Genomic DNA, 20,826 nt, shown 5'->3' on the forward strand with positions numbered 1-20,826 from the left:
ATATGGCAATAATTCTGAAAGCTATTGTTATTTCAAGACATAGACCGTGAAATCTAGGTTTGAGTACTCAAAAAAACGGACCCAACGTCTTGTTAATACTCATACATTTCCATTTCATTTTCACATTCTATCTCTAGCCAGTGCTGTTTTTGGTGTCAAATTATGTTCTTAAAGGATAATATTTGTGGAAAATATCTGCTATGGTCTGAATGTTTGTGTCCCTCCAAAATTCATATGTTGAAATCCTAACCCCCAAAGGTGAGGGTGTAAGGAGATGGGGCCTTTGGGAGATGATTAGGTCATAAGGGTGGAGCCCCCATAAGAGACCCCACAGGGCTCCCTATCCCCTTCCACAATGTGAGGCCGCAGCGAGAAGGCTCCAGCTATGAACCAGAAGAGGGCCTTCACCAGAACGTGACCATGCGGGTGCCTTGATCTTGAACTTCCCAGCCTCCAGAACCGTGAGCATTAAGTTTTTGTTGTCTATAAGACACCTAGGCTTGTTAGAGCAGCCCAAACAGACTAAGACAATATCAAATGGGTTGGATTTGATCAAATAATGACTAGTCTTTCCCTTGGTGGCATATAACTTCCCTTTTGTCAACTTCTAGGAGATGAGTTTATTTAATCCAGGACTTTGCTGATACCAGGGTCTTTGGCATGCCTTATCAGCTCATTGCTAATCCCAGGAGAACACTGAGTGCCTACAAATGAAGTAAGTAAGCCCATTCATGGACTGGTGGTGAACTTGGTGCTCCTAGTAGTGTCATGGCCAAGGATGAGGGGGATCTGTCTAGGGAATATTTGTTGGAAGCTCCAGAATATCTGTAATATACAGTGCTGCTTGTCCATTGAGGGTCACAGATCCCTCTAAGAATGTGAAAAGGAGGTGGAAGCATTCTTTAGAAAAATGCACATGTGCACACACACACGCCCATACAACATTTGGCACTTAATTTTTAGGGGATCCCCCTATACCTGAATCCAATTCACTCACCCTAAGAATTGTAAGTCTCTAGGTCATAGATGGGCCCCTGACACCAGACTTCATCAGCATCTAGGCCTGTATTGTATTTGTGGAGTATTTTGAGTCCTTGTGTCCAAGAGGATGGAGCTAAGAGCTTCTGTTGCATTGCGCTAGGACATACATCCTGGTATGAAGAGCTGACCAAGGTGTTGGAATAAAGGTGAAGCCATTTGTCTAAATGCTGATCTTTATCCATCTGATCACAGATCTTCTGCCCTATGAGAAGGCAAGCTGGTCACCCTCTTGGACCCACCTCTTAGAAAGATAAGAGCTTACAGACCTGCAATCTACAGCAATCTCTAGCTTCTAGGAGCTTCCTGCCTCCAACCTATCTCTTTAGAACCAGGGATTCTAGACGAGGAAGAACTGAGACTTTTGTGCCCAGCACATTAGGGATAGTTGATTTCAAGGGGGAAATTATACAGAGAGCCACTTCTACTTTATGTACTGGGAAATTGTTTCCAACAATATCTTTTTTGTCCAACCATCTGCTTGAATCTAGTTTCTGTCAGCCTCTGGAAGTAGTAATTATTCCCTGCTCTGAAGCTGAGCTCTCTGCTGAGAGAGCGGACCCTTTGGTTGTCTGTTTTCTATTGTCAAGAGTTCTTTTGTCACTTACTATTGTCAGCTGCAGATTTTCCAACAACACTATCTTTGAGGCTAAAAATAAACCCTCCCAACACAAATCCACTCTTTATGAAAGAGTGAAAGACAAGATACACCAGTCAATTATGGATATAATTTTATTCAGGCCATTGCAATTGGGAGAACATTTATCGGTGAAGAATGTCTCAAGGGAAAGGATGACCCTTGGGTTTTATCGAGACAAGTAAACAAGGGAGTCATCCACAGGTCCTGTGGGGCTCAAGAGGAAGGGTGGAGCTGAGTCTTATGTCAGAATACGGGGAGTCTGGGTTGTCCTTTGTGATGGTTAGCTGTTTCTTGGAACACAAAAGGGTGCGAGGATTTCTTAACCATCACTGCTTCCAGGGAGCCCAGGGCTCAGTTAAAGTTTAACAGTGTCAAAAGTCATGTCTTCTTCACTTTTAAGAGCCTAAAGCAAATTTGAAAGAAAAAATTGTTTTTGTAAGGTTTGAGTATGAGATAAAATCAGAATTCTGGCATCTTGACTGCCTATTCTGTAAAAGACACTTAGGCTACCTCCTCATTTGATTTGGGTAAAGAAGAACAAATGGCCTTCATGACCAAAGTTTAACAGAGGGAAAGGAAACAAAGCTATTATGACTTTCCTAGAGACCTAGAGAACCCATGTAACAATTTTCAGTTTGGGCCAATCATGGAAACTTTCTCTGTAACTTACAGAAATTCACTCAACATGGCTGTGTTGTGTGAGCACCGGCTGTGGCCAGCCATGGACATAGGTGCTGGGATTACAGCAGTCAATGCAGGAGTCCAAAATTTCTCCTCTCGTGGCACTCCCTGCTATGGAGAAAAAGAACACAGCAAACGGACAGGGAGAGCCAGGGGAAGGAGCTGTGCAATATTGAGGTCAGTCGGGGAAGCTTCAATAAGAAGGTGACAGGAGTAAAAAGCTGAAGAAGACGGAGGGAGGCATGCTGAGGCCCGAGAGAACATTTTGGGTGGATGGAAGAGTAAATTGTGAAGGCTTGAGAGGGGAAGTTGCCAAGCATTTTCAAGGAATAGCAAGGAGGTCGGAGTGGCTAGAGTGCCGGGGGTGAGAGGGCAAGTTGGAGGGGCTGAGGTCGGAGGGCCGTGGGGAGCAGAGGGTAGAGGGTCTGACAGGCCACCCTCAGCACTTTGGCTTTTCCTTGGGGTGAGATGGGAAACTACTGGATGGATTTCAGCAGAGGCATGACGTCATCTCACTTAGATTTCCAAAGCATCCTCCAGCTAACATTTTCAGAGGACCGAAGCAGGGACACAGTGAGGAGGCCACTGCACTAATCTTGAGAAGATGGGGGCCTGATCAAGATGGGCAGAGAGAAGTGTAGTGGATGTGTGATATGCTGCTCAGCTTCCCTTCAGGAATGAGAGATTTATCCCTCCAGCACTGGGAGGGCTCTAGCTAAGGGCCTTTGGCTGTCAGCCCTTTGGAGAGTTGCCTTCCCTGAAGAGAGCCATCTTGCGCCGTGGCCTTCCCGCTTCCCGGGGCAGCCTGCTCCAGTGACTTGTTGGTAAGGGGTTGAAAGGCCTGGCCCCTCTCCTCAAGTCACGACTACTCCTAATTGCCATCCCAGCTCAGAGCTCCTCATGGAGTCAGCTCAGGCTTTGCCTTGTGACTGCATCACAGCCCAACTTCTCCCTCTGCCCAAGCCTGCTTTCTTCCTTTCCACAGGCATCAATCCCACGAGTGCTCCCTAATAACCTTCCTGCCCGCTTAGTTTCATCCCAGCATCATCAGCTTCTAGGGAAATGCAACCTGTGATGTGGGGTGGCAAGCAGTGGTCAGGTTCTAAATAAATATATATATATAGGTGAGGAAGACGGTCCCTGAGCTAACATCTGTGCCAATCTTTTTCTATTTTGTAGGTGGGATGCTGCCACAGTGTGGCTTGATGAGTGGTGTTTAGGTCCACGCCCAGGATCAGAACCTGCGAACCCTGTGCTGCAAAAGCAGAGCACGCAAACCTAACTACTACACCACCGGGCCAGCCCCTAAATATATTTTGAAAGTAGAACCAAATGGGTTTGCTGATAGATTGGATGTGATGTTAAAAAGAAAAAAATCAATGACAAAACACCAAGATTTTTGTCCTAAACAAATGGAAGGATGGAATCACTATTAACTGATAGGAGAAAGACCGTGGGAAAGGCAGGTTTTTGGCGGGTGGAAGGGGGAGGTAGGGAATATGTCAGAAATAAAAATAAACTCAATATTCCTGCAGGTAAAAGGTCAAATTCCATTTCCAGGAGCACATTCTTAATTTTGACTTTGAATACACTGAACATTATACAGTTTTAGTTAGAATCTGTTACAGCAGACATTTCATTTAATTTGAGGAATGTCCGACTAATTAAACATAGAAAATGTGAGTAGTACGTATGGTCAACCATTACCCGATGGTTGCTCATTCATAGAGACACGGAGAATTTAAGTGTTTCCAAAGGAACAAAGCCAGCCATTGGCACATCCACCAGGGTGTATATCAAGCAGTGTTTTTTCTACCAGGCCTTTATAATCCATAGGACAGTAACAGGCTCCCATGAGAAGCTGAAAAGAAGCAAAGATGCTTACAAACGGCATGTGTCCCACACCCAGACAATATTCCAGGCAACATGGAAGCAACCACAATGATGTGACACCACCTTGTACAGATACAGTTCTGAGAAAACTCACAGCGAAGAGAAAGTTCACCATGGGGAACAGTAGTTAGGAGATGAATCTTGAGCTGGGGTGTGACAGAAGTACAGAGTAAGTAGAAAGGCTGGGAAAGGGCGTTTCTAGAGGAAGGAGGAATTTGAGAGAAGGCCCAGCAGTGAGGATGGGAAAGATATTTATAGGAACCGTTGTGATGAGACTGCCTCCCAAGAAAATGACACGGATGAGCGCAAGTGCGGCAGGTCATTTGACTCACCTTTTAGATTACCAAGGGGATAGAAGAAATCTTCCCAATCCTTTAAGGTGCCAGTGGGCATTGTGAATCTCCAAAATGGAAATGTGCAGCATTTCCCAAACTGATTTGACGTTGGAAGATTTTTCCATGACACCGCCTATTAACGTCTTTGGAAAGATTTGTCCTACAGACACGTTGAGGCAGAAGACACTCAACCTTGGAGTGTGCTGGGAAAACTGGGCTCAAAGGTACCAAAAATAACCAAGATTTCTTAAAGGGTGTGAACAGTATCTTGGGTGGTGTACAAACAGCATTAGTTTATTCCCATCCTAGCACAGTGCATCCCCACTGTTAGCAGCACATTATGGGTCACTTGGTAAGAGACTTGTGGCTTTCTGGAATCTCCTCTGGCTTCTTTAATGACTGGTAAACCTGTCACATTTTCATCATTTGATTCTTGTATCCTTGCCAAGTATCTTCCCGGCTTGGCGGCATACTGCATTTAGTTCAAGCAGTAGGTTATATGGCCTGTTCTTCAGCAGGCAGTGGGCACTCTCTCTAGTCATTGTCAGATGCCAAGTGGCGCCTGTAAGACAAGCAGGAAGGAACTGGTCTTGCCCCATAACGGCAGCCCAAGCCAGGAAGGCTCTGTCTGCCAGGCCTTCTCTGTCTGTCCTCACTCTTGCCAGAACTTGCTGTCTTTTCTGTCTTCTCATTTGGGTTCTCATTTGCTTACTCTGGTGCCTCCCTGACTAAGCCACTTGGTAATTGAACTTGACTTTTATCTTCCCCTCATTCGATTTAAAAAATATCTGAAAACAGCTTGTTTGTTTTTCTGGGGGCGCCTCCAGCAAGCCTCTCGCAATAGTTCCCAACCGGAAGTGGCACCACCTCCCCCAGCGCTCAACCATGTGGCATTTTGGAAATGTTTGGAGGGGTTTTTTTGGGGGGGGGGGGGTGTTGTCACCATGCATTACAGGGGGAGGAAGTGGCAACATTGCCATATGGGGGCAGGAGCTGGGGATATTAGGCATTCAGCGTTGTGGGGGATGGCCCTACACAAGCAAGAGCTGCCCCACCCAAAATACTGAACATGCTTCACACGCTCCAGTCACTGGAGTACCATTGGATAATTGTCAATATCTAATATACCACCCGAGCCATTATTAGTTTAATATTTTTCTTAAACTCACTTTTTAAAAAAATTTCCTTTAAGCAGCAGTAAGTTTGAAATAATGGGTCAGTGTTGTTATTTATATGTTTTACAGTACACATAAACATAAATACTGGGGACGGCCCAGCAGCGCAGCGAGTAAGTTCGCACGTTCCGCTTCCGCGGCCCGGGGTTCACCTGTTCGGATCTGGGGTGCGGATCTATGCACCGCTTCTCATGCCATGCTGTGGCAGATGTCTCACATATAAACTGGAGGAAGATGAGCACAGATGTTAGCTCAGGGCCAGTCTTCCTCAGCAAAAAGAGGAGGATTGGCAGCGGATGTTAGGTCAGGGCTAATCTTCCTAAAAAAACACCCCCAAAAACCATAAATACCTGACACCTCATACAAAATGTTCTTCATTAGTGATACACATATGAAGTTTGGGAACACTGGGCCCTTCTTATGGCCACATACCCTCTTGGGTTTTTGATGGGGGCATCAGGGTTGCACACGTTTTTTCTTTGGACCCATGAAGGTCTAAGCAAGTGCTCCTGATAGACTCCTTAGTGTGGGCCTTCCAAGGGCAAAGGCCACATGTTTAATGTCCCATAAGGTCATTTATTTTATATAAAGAAGAAGTCTGCTGCACTGGCGATGACAGCATCCTTGACCCAAACCAACTGTCTATTTGCTAGTTCCAAAGTAGAAGGGTAAAAGTGAGGCCCCCTGGCGTTTGCCTCCTTGGATCGTAGGCTTTGTGAGGGCAGACCTGCATCTTGTGCCCCGCCTCTCCTAACGCACCGTCTGGCTCAGGCTTCGTAGTTAGTGAAAGTTTCAGTGAATGAATGAAGGCATGGACAAATGAATGTATGCTGCCCCTCACCACGAGACACTCAATGGAGTACTATAAACGCTACTGTCTCTGGGTCAAAAAGGTCTTGCACACGTGTTTCTTGGGCAAGTTCTGTATCTTCTCTGTGCTTTAGTTTCATTGACTCTGAAATAGGGACAATAGTACCCACCTCATAGCACTGTTATGAGGAGTCATTGAGATAGAGTTTATAAAGTGCTTAAAACAGCATCAAGCAGAGAATAAATATTACAGAAAGACTTGATGATGAATGAATGAACGAATGTATGAATGAATGGTGTCTGTCTGGTACTTAGGTTTTCAAAATTTGTTGAAAGAGTCAATCATCAAATGCCGGGCCACAATGTTCCTACTCTTGACCACCTTGACGCTCAGCTGTTCCCAGGGGCAGCATAAGATGCTGAAGCAGAACATCTCAGGCTCCAATGAGGGGGTCCTGCTATAGTCCTCAGCACAGAACTCTTCCAGAACAGGTAACCTAGGGTGATGCCCTGCCCCACCCCCTATTACAGGCTGCACAAGAACTGCACCCTGGTATTTATTTCGGACGGTGCTAGAACACATCCAATTAACTGAATTCCTGCTCCGTCTTGACTGACTCATTCTGCAGGAACACCACCTTCACAGGAAAGGAGCAGAGAGAGCGGGAAGGGGAGAAAGGGGAGGAAGCAGGCCTGATGGAGCTTCTATTATGAGCCAGGCACGTGGAAGGTGATTTGAAGTGTGTTCTATCATTTAATCCTCTGACAACCTTAGCAGGCAGGGTTTTAGCCATACTTTACAGGTCAGAAAACTGATGCTCAGGAAATTAATTAACCCAGCCAAGGTCCTTCACTAAAATACACAGCAGTGCCGAAATCTGGACTCAGGCCCATCTGAGTTGTTTGTTTATAAACCCCCGAGGGCCTCCCCATGGCTGTGTCAGCTTCACACCAAAATGCTTCCAGCCCACCTGCTGGATTTTCGGTGTCAGCACCTCTCTTGCCTTGTTATGACAGAGAATGAGTGAGTGACGTTCATAAAATAAATGATCTCGAAGAGCTCCTGCCTGCTCGCAGCCATCAAGTCACGTGAAACAGCACAGCAAAGCAAGGTTGCAGTTGCTGCCTGTGGGATTTCAGGATTTCATCAAAAGCCAAGATAATCTGGGCTGAGACAGTCTGTGGGCACGGGTTTTTGAATAGGGTATTTGTCTCATTGGCTGCAGGAAAAGAGCTCTATTCATAACCTTTTCCCGATAGCCTTTTGCATGAGAAAGTGTAGGAAAAGCCCAATTCTCGGTGAGAAAGGGCCTGTTCCCTTTCTCTGAGCAGGAGCCCAAGTCCCATCCCGGCAACACTGATTTTACATAAATGGTTTACCTTTTAAATTTCTCCCACAATTGTGAAGGCAGTACTAAGAAGTTGTCTTAGTATCTGAGAGTTCTGGAGAGCATTCTGACTTTGTTAGCCAAACAAAATCTGAGCTCCTTCTTGACTTCACTAAAGAATCCTTGTTTTGCTCTCTATCCCCACCCCAAAGCCTTCCTTCTGCCCCCAGGGAGCACACTCCAAAACTATTTTCAAAGTGAAATGTCGTTAGCCTACTCTGCCCTCTGAGGAATAATCCTCCTGCCCTTTAGACATGCCTGTGACTGCAGCCGGCCTTCCAAACAGCTAATTTTCTTAAATCATCCCTGGGATTGAGAAATGGCCGACCATCTGAAACTGTTAATTCCAGCAAAGATTATGTGAGGTTGCTGTTGGTGAACCTGTTTTGTTTGGATGTTTTGGCTTCTAAGTAAAAATCGGAGGAATTCCCTTCCCAGCCCCCTTGTCTGTGAACTAAACAGATCTCCAACCATAGTGGCCTCCCCCGCAAGGCAGGGCTTGCTGGGGCAGTAATGGCCCCAGTATTCAAGATTCGCAGTGAGTGCTTCAGGCACAAACCCACGTGTGAGTATCTTCACTGCTGGACCGAACTATAAGAAGCTCTTCCCTCCCATGTCCGGGCTACTGGTGTCCCACATCGAGCCACCATGGGGTCCTCTTCTTTCTTCAGGCTCTACATCTCACTTGACACCTCAAACTTTCCTGCTCTTGCCTGGTTCATTTATTCATTCACTTAAAAAACAAGTTTTTGTGGTACCTCCTATGCGCCAAGCACTGGTGAGGGATACCACAGTGAACAAAACAAGCCTAGATCCCAACCTCATGGATTTTACTATCTAGTGAAAAGTTATGAGCTACGAGAAGCAATAACAAAGAAAAGATCAATGAGCTGAGAGAGCACACTGAAAGGAGGCCTAATGTCACGAGCGGGTGGAAAGGTTCCTGTCAGGACGCTCTGGTGCCCCACTCTGCCTCACGCCTGGTCCTGGAGTTCTCGCACCTCTTAGCCTTTGTTTTGGTGGCTCAGTTGGACTGTCTATTTGGCTTTTGGGCTCTTCTCTCCAAGATGCCACTTCTTAGTAATGCCCCTTGGTTCTATGAACTACATACAGCCAAAGGCTATCAGAGATTCTCTCTTTGTCAAATGCTAGTCAGTGACTGTGGAAACAGGGAGAAAGAGGCTGGCATGATACACACCCAGCTTGTAACCTGGAAACGTTACCATAAGTTTGATGTGCTGATTCTGCAGTGCTGGCGATGAGGCGCCATTTCTGGTGCCCTGGTCCTCCCCAACGCTCAGGCAGTGTGTACTGTGCTGGGCCCTGTGTCCCAGGACCCCAATATTCAAAGAGGTGGATGACATAGTCTTGTTTCATTTGCCTCTAGTTTGCCTGCAGGACTTAGTTTAAGAATGTTGTTTCATTTATTCACTAATTCAAAAAACATTTAAGCCAACGTGTCAGGTGCTGTGCAAGGCAACGAGGGGGCTGTGGTGACAAGACACAAACAGCATCTTGCTCAATGCGGCTTGTGCCTATTGTCGCCAAGTTAAATGAACACATCAGGACACCCCTGGAGGAACTGCCACACTGAAGGGGCAACAATCATGTTGAGCCCAACGCACATGGTCCAGACTTTACAAAAGCCACAGTCAGTGCTGCCAGCTTAGGGTATTGGCGGGAACTTCCAGATCTTTCCACCTGGTCTTCAGTCACTTGTTCTTTAATTTTGCTTTCATTGAAGTAATGCAATCCTATAAAGGATCAAACAGTCTTGCAAGACTGATTAGAAAGAATGTCAGTCCTGTGACCATCCACTCCCCTCGTTTAAAAACCACTTTAATTTATTTAGCTGTTTCCTTTGAGATCCACCATATCTCTTAATAGCTGCCACCCCTTGATTATTTTTATAACAGTTATATTGAGATGTAATTCATGTACCATAAAATATACCCTTTTAACTAACTGTACAAGTCAGTGATCTTTTTATTGTATTCATAGAGTTCAGCAGCCATCACCACTATCTAATTTTAGGACATTTTCATCACCCCAAAAGAAACCCCATACACATTAGCAGTCACTCCACATTCCCTCTCCCCTCTGTCCCGAAAACCATGAATCTTCTTACTGTCTCTGTGGATTTGCCTATAATAGACATTTCATACAATGGAATAGTGCAATATGTGGCCTTTTGTGGCTGGCTTGTTTCACTTAGAATAGTGTTTTCAGAGTTCTGCCATGTTGGAGCACGTGTCAGTACTTCCACTCCTTCTTAGAGTTGAATGATGTTCCGTTGTATGGATAGACCGTATTTTGTGTATCCATTCAACACTCGATGACAGTTGGATTGATTCGAGTTTTGGCCGTTATGAAGAAAGCTGCTACAAACAATCATGTGCACTGTGTGGACGTATGTTTTCAGTTCTCATGGGTATATATCTAAGGGTGGAATTGCTGACTCACTGATTTTTCAAGATTTGGGCCTTATCTACTGCCTTCTCAGCGTGGAGTCACTATGGCGCCATCTCACCTTCCTTTACTCCCCTCTCCCCACATACACACTTCCTATCCTTCATTCTCCCAGTGTTTATACCATAATTTTGGTTGGATCAGTACTGATATGGTAATATTAATGTTGAACTGTGATTACTTTTCTGTCCAGAGCTTTTGGTTTTACCCCGAGCTAGTTGTCTTGTTTGTCTGTTGTCTATATATTTACCACTAATCCATCCTTAAACTCTTGCTTCGGAGTTTAGTATCTTCTCAAGATGTTCATACACTTTAGGCATTCTCCCAATTCTGTCATCTTAGATTCCTCTCAGTGTCTTCTGACTTGCTGCGCTACAGCCTCGCTGTCCTCTAGACCTGCTGCATGGCTGTTGTCCCGAGATCTCCCTTCAACCACACGCGGGGGATTTCTTCCACCTCTCTCTGGTGTTGGAGCCCCTTTGGCCTGGATCCCATGTCTTTCTCTGTTTTGTTTCATTCTCCTATTTTGGTGGAGCAGCTCCTCCAGTTGCATCCTGAGAACAGTGCTGAGTAGGTATGTTTTTTGAGAACTAGCATGTCTGAAAAAGTCTTTATGTATATTATTTAATTTTTACTAATTTTAATTTTTAAATTTAATATTTATCTAATCTAATAGATTAAATTTAATATTTATCTAATCTAATAGATATCTAATATATAATTTAAAATTTACTAATTTATTTTTATTAATTTTAATTTTTTCTAGTTTCACTAGGTATAAAATTCATTTTCTGCAGAATTTTTTTCTACTTTCCAAGGTTTTTGTTGAGAAGATTGGTCCATTCTGACTTTTTTTGTCAGAATCTAATCAGTTTTTCACTCTCTAGAAGCTTTTAGTGTTTTCCCTTTGACTTTAATATTCTTAAATTGAAAATAATGATATGTTTTGACTAATATATTTTATTCATTTTGCTAGACAATCAATGGGCCCTTTTTAACCGACAATGGTCTTCAATTCTCAGAATTTTTCGTGAATTTGTTCTTTCGTGATTTCATTTCCTTCATTTTCTTATTTCTTTCCCCTCTTTTTTTTTTTTTTTTTTGAGGAAGATTAGCCCTGAGCTAACATCTGCTGCCAATCCTCCTCTTTTTGCTGAGGAAGACTGGCTCTGAGCTGACATCTGTGCCTATCTTCCTCTACGTTATATGTGGGATGCCTACCACAGCATGGCGTGCCAAGCGGTGCCATGTCCGCACCCGGGATCTGAACTGGTGAACCCTGGGCCACCGAATCGGAATGTGAGAACTTAACGGCTGCACCAATGGGCCGGCCCCCTCTCTTTCTATGACTCATTGTTTGGATGTTGGAATTTCTGGCTTAGTCCTCAAATATTCTTATCTTTCTCTGTTATCTATTTTCTGTCATTTTATTATCATTTGGAAGGTTTTATCAAATTTTTCTTTCAATCTTTCAAGTGGATTTTTAATTTATGCATTTTTTAATTTCTAAGCCTTTTTTGTTTTATGAATGCTCCTTTTAAACTAGCATCCTATTGCTTCATGTTTGCAATTTATTCTCCTAGCTCTCTGATAGTTTTCATCTTCTTATCTGATTTCTAATTTCTCCAAATTACTTTCATCTTTTTTTAATTTCTGTCTTTCATGTTTGAGGCTTTCTTCAAATATCTGGTAATCCTTGACTATTCGTTTATATTTAAAATTGGGGCACTGAAAATCTTCATAGCAGCTCTGTATTGTGGGTGAAGCTTGAAGTCCACTGGATCAGGCTGGGCTGTTTCATGGGATGACCCTGATGTCAGTATCTTAAGGTCTTTTCTTTGGCTTGTCAAATGTTATTCAGAGAAGAATCTTCTAATATCCTGTACAGTATTCTGGGAACCAAGTGATGGAAAAGGGCCAGGAGCTTTTGGGGAAGGTCTCAATATTTAGTATTTAATCTTCCTGTTTTCAAAATGGTTACTGCCCTCAGCTGTGCCACGTGTCCCCCATCTCAGAGACCTTCTATTTGTACTCTTTCCAGAGTATAAACCCCCATTTTCTGCTGAGGTAGAAGGAGAGTTAGTCACTTGTCACATAAAGGAAGGAAGAGGATTGTGGGGGAGTGTCTAGCTGCCCCTTAGACTTCCGTCCTCCCCTTCATCCCCAAATCACACCCCCCCAATGCTTCTAATTCTGGAGACTTTGGGTTCTATGTTGGAAAGTGGGCTGCTTCTTAGCTTGCTCACTTAGAACGTAGATTTCCGGGGTCTGCTAGGTCAGTTGTCCTTCCTCCTTTTCTGTCCAACTTGTAACGTTTTGGAGCTATCATTTCCTCTCCAATTCTCTTTTCCCTCTTGGGTTTATGGCTTTTAAAAAATCCCTTTATGTCAGTTAGTGGGGGTCCAGAGAAAATACAGGAAAATGTGTTTGTTTAGTCTTTTCTCTTTAAAGTGGCTTTGACTCTTCCGTTGCATATATTTTACTGAGAGAATGTCCCAGCAGGTAATTTTCTCTCTTAATGATCACTTTTTAAAAGTAAGGAAGCTACAGCAATAATTTTGGAGGCATATCAGAGCCTTCCTTACTGACAAAGTCCCTTGAACCAATTGTTGCAGATAATACGGTTCAAATGAAATTGCAGTGACCTTAATTCACAGAGACAAAGCTGTTTTAAATGTGGGGGAATGGGTAAATTGTGAAGATAAATGAGGGAATACGAAGGGAGTGAGGTAAATTGTGACTACTCATGGTGGAGCGACACTCGGGGAGAAAGCTCTGGGCGGGTTGAGCTAGAGATGACCTTTCACAGTAGTCAGAGGAAGCATGCTTGGAGAATCCGAATTGTTTCTGAGGGGAGCTCAGAAGACAGCCTTGACTGTCCTATTCAAAGGGGAAGACTGAGACGCGATAGCTCAGAATCAAGACTGAGAACACAAAAGAAACCGGAGAGTCCCCTTTTATGAGGTGCCATGTAGGGGGTTTACGCTTATGGGAAAGATTTAAAAGATTAATAATATCCAGTTTTGTTAAAATTGTGAAGAAATAGGCATTCCCATATACTGCTGGACAATATGTATTTGTACAACTTTGGTATGTGTAGTAGAGTAATTGGTAATTACATATTAAAGTTTTAAATGTAGATTTATTTTGATTCAGCAATTCCACTCCTAGGATAATGATTCTACAGAAAAGATCAAAAAATTAATGTACGATGTTTATTACAACATTGTTTGTAATAGGGAAAACTGGAAATATCCAAAATGCATGTTAATAGAGGATTGTTTGAATTTATGATGGCACAGACCCAAATATAACTAGTCTGTTGTGGTCCGTCCTTCGTAAGGAATTGCGTTCAAAAGAAAATAATTTAGTATCTTACAAAGAACATTGAAAGAGGTCTAATTCATAACCCATAACTCTATTCAACAGTTTATCCTTGTTATATAGCCTTATAGCTGAATACTTGGAGCGCTATATATCAGGCAAAAGAAATAAGGTCAGTTAATACACATTGACACGGAACAAGATCTAAAATGTGTTGTTTAATTAAAAAATGTTATAAAACAGGATATATCACATGATCTCAATTATTGTTAATAATATATAAAGGGTTTAAGTAATAGCTGAGTCATTTGTGTCAAACAAAACCTCTTGCTGATAATAATTATAAGCTGTGCTTATTTATCTGCTTCAAGGCACTAGAGAAGGACCAAAAGCAGCCACAAATGGGAGGAGATATAATCTACATTTAACTGGCTTTTCCCCTGCAGACATTCACCAGTCTGCAGACCACAGACTTATTGGACTAAAGAGTTAGAGGTCAGAGTACAATGCTGTCAGAGCAATTGGAAATTGAAGGGGGCAGGGAAGTCCCAAAAGGTTAGAAGTAACAGGGGGGGAGCCCCCAGATCTGTGTACAAAGTCTTCTCAAAACGTTGGCTATTCTTCAACTGCAAATGCACAGGGCAAGGCTCCAAGAAGAATAGCAGAAAACAACAGCTGGACAGCTGAAAGAGCTGAGCAGAGGTTTCAGCCTGGTGCTGTGGAGATAGAGTTTGAAGTGAAAATCTACCAAATTAAAGGGGCTTGATAAACATCTCTTGCATTCCTACGATGTGCCGGAAGCATCATGCCTTAGATGTAAGGACCACATCCCAGGACTATTGGCTATATCCTAGGACTAAGAGCAAAAAATAAAATATAAGTTGCCTAACAAAACCTAGAAACAAGGCTGCAAAGGATTATGATTATCCACAAGAAATTTACTTGCCTTCTGGAGCAAAATCCAATGCTCATCGGAAAAAGATAACAGAATGTATCATTTACAATGTCCAGTATACAAAAAAATTACCAGACACACAAAGAAGCAGAAAAATGTGACCCACAATAAAGAGACCAAAAACCCCCAGAAAATAAAAGGAGATCCACAGACAAAGCAGATGTTGTAATTAGCATCTAAGGACTTTTAAATTCCCATTATAAACATGTTAAAGAATTTACAGGAAAAAATGGATATCATGTGTGAAGACATAAGGATTTCAGGAAAGATGAAAACACTAAAAAAGAACCATATGGAAATCATAGAACTGAAAAATACAATATCTGAAGTGCAAAATACAATACCTGAAAAAAATATTGGATGGGATTAACATTATCAGTTTGGAAATGGCAGAAGAAAAGATCAAGGAACTTGAAGAAAAGTCAACAAAAGTCAGTAAACTGAAGAGAAGAATATTGAAAAAAAATGAACAGAACTTCAATTATCTATAGGAAAATAAGCAATCTAACATAGTGTCATCAGAAGGAGGAGAGAATTAAGGGAGCAGAGAATATTTAAGGATGTTTTGGCTGAAATTTTTCCAAACTTGATTAATAATATCAATCCATAAATCTAAGAAGCCTAGTAAACTCCAAGCAGAAAAAACAGAAAGAAATCCGTATGAAGGCACATCATTGTTGAATGGTTGAAAACTGAGGATAAAGAAAAAGATCCTAAAAATGGGATAAAAGACACATCACATACACGAAAATAAAGAGAAGAATGACTTAAGATTGCTCATCAGACGTGACGAATGGGGTAGAAGGGTGCAGGCATTCCCAGACCCTCTCCCCAGCAAGACAATTTAACTCTTGAAAAATACCTTGTTTAATTAAATCATTTAAAGTCAGTGGAAACTGTCCTCAAGACCGATAGCATTCAGCAAATGGAGAAATATTTATTCAAGAAAATCTACTAAATCTCGGCAGGAACAAATGGGGTCTGTGGCACTGGAGCCACCACTGTTCCATTACTCCAGCTCTGCGTATGGAAGCGTGTGTCACCAAGACAGGAGGACTCCCTCTCCCCCGAGCTCCCAGCCTGGGGCTGCAGTTTCGCCCTCAGAGGAGCAAACTGCTGGCTTCTTGTTGTCTCCCCCAGCCCCATGTCACAGGACCTCTATCGCAGAGAGGCATGGCGGAGAGGGCCAGGTCTCGCTTCCCCTACCCAGATGCCGACTGGCAGGGTGGAAGCTCTACCCTGGGTACACCCCATCTCAATAGACGTGTTGTTTTTACAGCTGTATGCATTTGTCAAAACTCATTAAGCTGTAACAATTTTGATCTGTGTATTTCACTGTATCAAGTTTTACCTCAATTTTTAAAATTAGAAAGGAAAGGATCCAGCCCAGTGGCATAGTGATTAGGTTTGCACTGTCTGTTTCAGAGGCCTGGGGTTTGTGGGTTCAGATCCTGGGCACAGACCTACACATCGCTCATCAAGCCATGCTGTGGTGGCATCCCACATACAAAATAGAAGAAGTTGGCACAGATGTTAGCTCAGGGCCAATCTTCATCACCAAAAAAAAAAAAAATTCAAAAGGAAAAAAGTCATTGGAATTGTCTTGAATATGTAAATTAACCTGAGGAAATCTGAATTCTTTGCAAAACTGAATCTTTCTAATCAGAAAACAAACTGGTATTCTGTGTAGACACTGCTAGTGGCCTCCCAGTATCTACTCTTCCCTTCTTCCTTTGAAAATGAGCTTAATTTTCAGCTGAGCATATATTGCCACATGGAATAAAAGACTAAATTTCCAGCCTCTCTTGCCCTAAGTATGAACGTGTGACAAAGTTCTGATTAATGAGATGTAAGTAGAAATGTTAAATGGGATCTGGGGATTCTTTTTAAAAGATGCCACCTCAGTTGTGAATGCCCATTTGGCCTTCCTACTATTTGGAATGTGGATATGATGGGTGGAATTCTAGCAGCCTTTTTGGACTATCAGTTTAACCCTATTTCTTTAGGGGACGCTGTTTCCACCCTACCCCACCACCAAGATGATTAGGATTTTCTCTTTAATTTTTGCATTCAGAAATATCATAGAATATGTCTGCGTACCTCTCCTTTCAACAGTCTTGCTTGGCACATAGCAGGCCCAGAAGTGTTGGTTTTTAAACTTTAACCTACAGACTTAAGTGCTTATTTAGCCTGGGAGAATATTTTTCTATTAACAGCATCATGTCATTCCATTCATGATATTCTATAATTCCTATTAAACAGATTTTTTTTTCTTCAAAATCTTCTATATATTTTTTTCTCATAATTTCCTTTTTTCTCTGACTTTTTGTTCTATATTCACGGAAAAATACCTTGATTTGGTCTTCCAAATCACTAGTTCTCTTCAATTGCATCTATTCTGCAATTCATCCCTGGCATTGAGTTTTATAATTTGTTAATCATATTTTAACTTTTAAGGTATCTTTCTTTTTCTCTGATTGCTGCTTTTTCTACAGTAGCTTCCTCTTGTTTTGTTGACGAATATCCATTGTATCTCAGGTACTAAGTAGAACATCTTCAAAGTCCTCTTTGGCATCTTGCATCTGCTCTTTCCTAGAATCCAGTTCTCTACTGCATCAGCTTTTAAGCTATGAGTTTGGTTTAAGGATCTGATGATTCTGGATGGTTCATTTTCATATATAAATTGATCAGTAGTGGCAACTGGTATCATTTCCTGAGCAATTAAGGTTCCCTTCCAACATCTCTTGCCAGTCCTTCCCTCTCAATGTGATGACTGACTGTGACAGATGTGTTGTGCTCCAAGGTACATAGGCAGGGGGCTAGATTAGAAGTACTCCTTAAACACACACGTAGGGAAAGCTACCTACCCCCTTGGAGCACCTCAGAGGATTTCGTGCCTGTTCCAAGTTGCCTCTCCTTAATCAACAATTCAGTAATATAGAGCCATGCCCTACTGTTCTCTCGGGCCCTGGTCCTCAATCTAGGAGTCCCCCATGGCTTGTCCTTTACTCAGAGGGCTTGGAGGGAAACACCATAACTAGCTCTTCAGTGTGCAAGAAGTACCAGCCAGGCAGTACTTCAGCTCCCCAGTCCAGCATCTCACAATACATTTGTATCCCCACTGCTGACCTCGGAAAATCAATAGATTCGTACTTAACAATAACTATTGAACACCTACTCCGTGCCAGGAGCTATGCAAGGCAGAGAGGATACAGTAATAAATAAGGCAGACAATGGCTTGTCCTGGTGAAGCTTACAGGCTAGAGAATTATTTATCCAGCAGCCCTCCCTCAGTGCTGTCCTCAGCTCTTTGGTATTTCTGTCAGTCCGCTACCCCCCAGAAATTCTTCAGTTTCTACTTAGCTGGGTTTTTCTAGGTAATGCCTAGGACTTAGTCTTATTTTATGTATCCCATTTCCCTGGGCTTTGGGAGGGAGAGAACTAACCATGTTTGAGGGAGGAGAAGCAGCCATGTTGGCTCAGCCCACCATCTTGAACTAACCACCTTTTTCTTTCTTCAAGTGGAAGAGGGATGGCTACTGGGGTTCAGATGTACTCCGTGACCCAGAAGCAAAACAGGTAGTTTCCACACCCCAAAGGAGGGCTTTGATACAATGATTCTTACACTGGCTCTGGCTCTGGTGTTGGAGTCTTTCTGGAGACCGGGGCAAGAAATTACAGAGTTCTAGTCAGATTCTAACAGGGCACATGGCTAGGGGTGAGGCTCTGCAGCTCGCCAGCTCACTTTTTCATTCTGCCTCTTCTAACATCCTCCACTATCACCTTAACAACTGTTAACTTTAAAATATGGTTGAGAAAGTGCCACTTGCAGAGAATAAGAGCAGAAGAGCATTTGGTCCCCTCACTACCCCCATACACTCCCAACCCCCAACTCAAGCTATGCTTCTAAACGAGCTTTTGCTGACAGTCTATACAAATTTTGCTTCACTCCCTGATGTCTGGAAACCAGACAGGGGGAGTCTTCAGATGTCCTTTGGAACCAAAAGATCTCTTTATGCCTTTCAATTGCTCTTGTAGCTTTGACAGAAAATCCTATTTTTAGAATCGGTGTTGAATCCAGTTGACCTGTGTTGGTAAGTCCTCTCTCTCAACCTGGTTTAAGCAGATTTGTTTTTGTTAGAACCAAACTGAGGGATCAGCTTCCTTCTCAGAAATTGTCCTTAATTTCTTGTCCTCAGTGAGGACAAGCGCCTCACTAGGCAACTTGTTTATCTACCCTGAGGCAAACACCAAATTGAATACTTAGCAATTTCTTTTTTGAAGCTGGAAGGAGGGGAAGAGGGTCCCCGGAAGTCAACTTCCAGTTCCGAGAAAGGAGAGACACTATTTGTTTACTTTTCTTTAGATGATTATCAGTTTTAACCAATAGCTGCATGGTCAACGTCAGATACCTCTCTGACCACAACCAGGTGACAAAGTCAATCAAACTTTTGTTGGCCTGTCGGCCCCAAAGCAACACAGATCTTGTCTTCTGGTGATGATTTAATGAAGCCCACGTCATCCTTGCAAGGAGGAAGTGAAAAAGGATTCAGACAGCACTTTTTTGGCAGTAAAAATATTTCTGTGGCTGGTCTCTTTTAACACAAAAAAGATCGTGGCTAATAGATATGTCACAGCCTCTTAGAGACATGTCCTGTTTTACGTGCATTCTGCAGCACTCAGAAAAAAAGGAAATCAGTCTTTTGTGGCTTCCAAGAAAAAGCGTTTCTCTCCTCTTCTTTTTGTTTGTCGCACGTCTAAATCCCGGAATCATCTCGGCAGAGGGAGGGGATGAAGATTTTCAGGAGAATTGGCTCCCTCGCTACCAAAGGAGAATTCGACCCCAACAAATGCAGACACTCGCATGTGCAGAAGACGAGGTGCTGTCTGTCTTGCTGGATCGCAATTCGGACATTTGATTTAGATAGAGAAGCCTTGTATTAGAGCCAATACGTGTTACATAAAGTTGCCCCTGAGACTAAGCTTCAGAAACTGGGTAAATAGAACTGTGTTCTCTGATAAAATGGCTCCCTGGGAGATTATCCTAGGAAGGCATGAGAACACCGTACCCTATACCAAAGAAGTGGATGATTTAAAAATATATGCATATATAATAATTGTGTGTATATATACACCCCTACACATACCCCTACATTTGTATGTAGAGGTTTGACTGTTTTCAGAACTTTCTTAGATACGTATTGAATATAGTGTCAATTTATACTTCTTCCTTCTGATAACTCCATTTTTCTTGTTAGTCATCTTTAAAATGAATTTGACCTTTTTCTAAGCTAAGGATTTTGCACCCTTCAGTACCTACATATAAATCAACTGATCAACCCCTGAAGACTGCTTTGTCTTCAAGAGAAGGAGAGGGGACGCACAGAAAGATGGGAGCAGATTTCCTGGGGCCTTTGGCTCAATGTTAGCTCAATTCTGAGAATCTAGACTTAAGAGACAAAGAAAATGTCAGACTTGTCTCTGTGGTTTCCCCTCCATTCTCTTGCTTCTTAGAGGTCCACTCAATCTCTGGAATTAACATCTGCCCATCTCAGGGGACTGTGTAATTAAGTAAAAAGAATTAGATCCTAAGTCGCAACAGTAAGAGACTTGGAATTAATACATCTTTGGGGCCAAAATATTCGGTTTAGTTAAGTATAATTTGATAAATCCTGGATATAACTTAGTTAGACATATGGACAAAGAAGGGAAAAAATAAAGTTCTCCTTTATGAGGAAGGGATTTACTCTATGGTATACACTGGAACTAAAACTATGAGGGCCAATTTAGAGACGGAATAGAAACCCCTATTTAAGTTCAAGAGATTCTTTAGACTTGTCTTATTTCCATACACGGACTTATTCAGTGATCTTAAATGTCTACGAAATTTAGTATAGTTTGCTATATTTCACTTCTACTGAAAAAATTGAAAACCCTACACTTTTGACATTTAAAATGTGAATATGATTCAGCCTTAATGAAGAAGGAAATACTGCCATTTGCAACAACATGGATGAAACTGGAGGACATTATGCCAAGTGTGATAAGCCAGTTACCGAAGGACAAATGCTGAATGATTCCACTTATATAAGGTATTTAAAATAGTCAAACTCATAGA

The sequence above is a fragment of the Equus przewalskii genome, chromosome 29 (assembly GCF_037783145.1).
Source record: "Equus przewalskii isolate Varuska chromosome 29, EquPr2, whole genome shotgun sequence".
Classification (NCBI taxonomy): domain Eukaryota; kingdom Metazoa; phylum Chordata; class Mammalia; order Perissodactyla; family Equidae; genus Equus; species Equus przewalskii.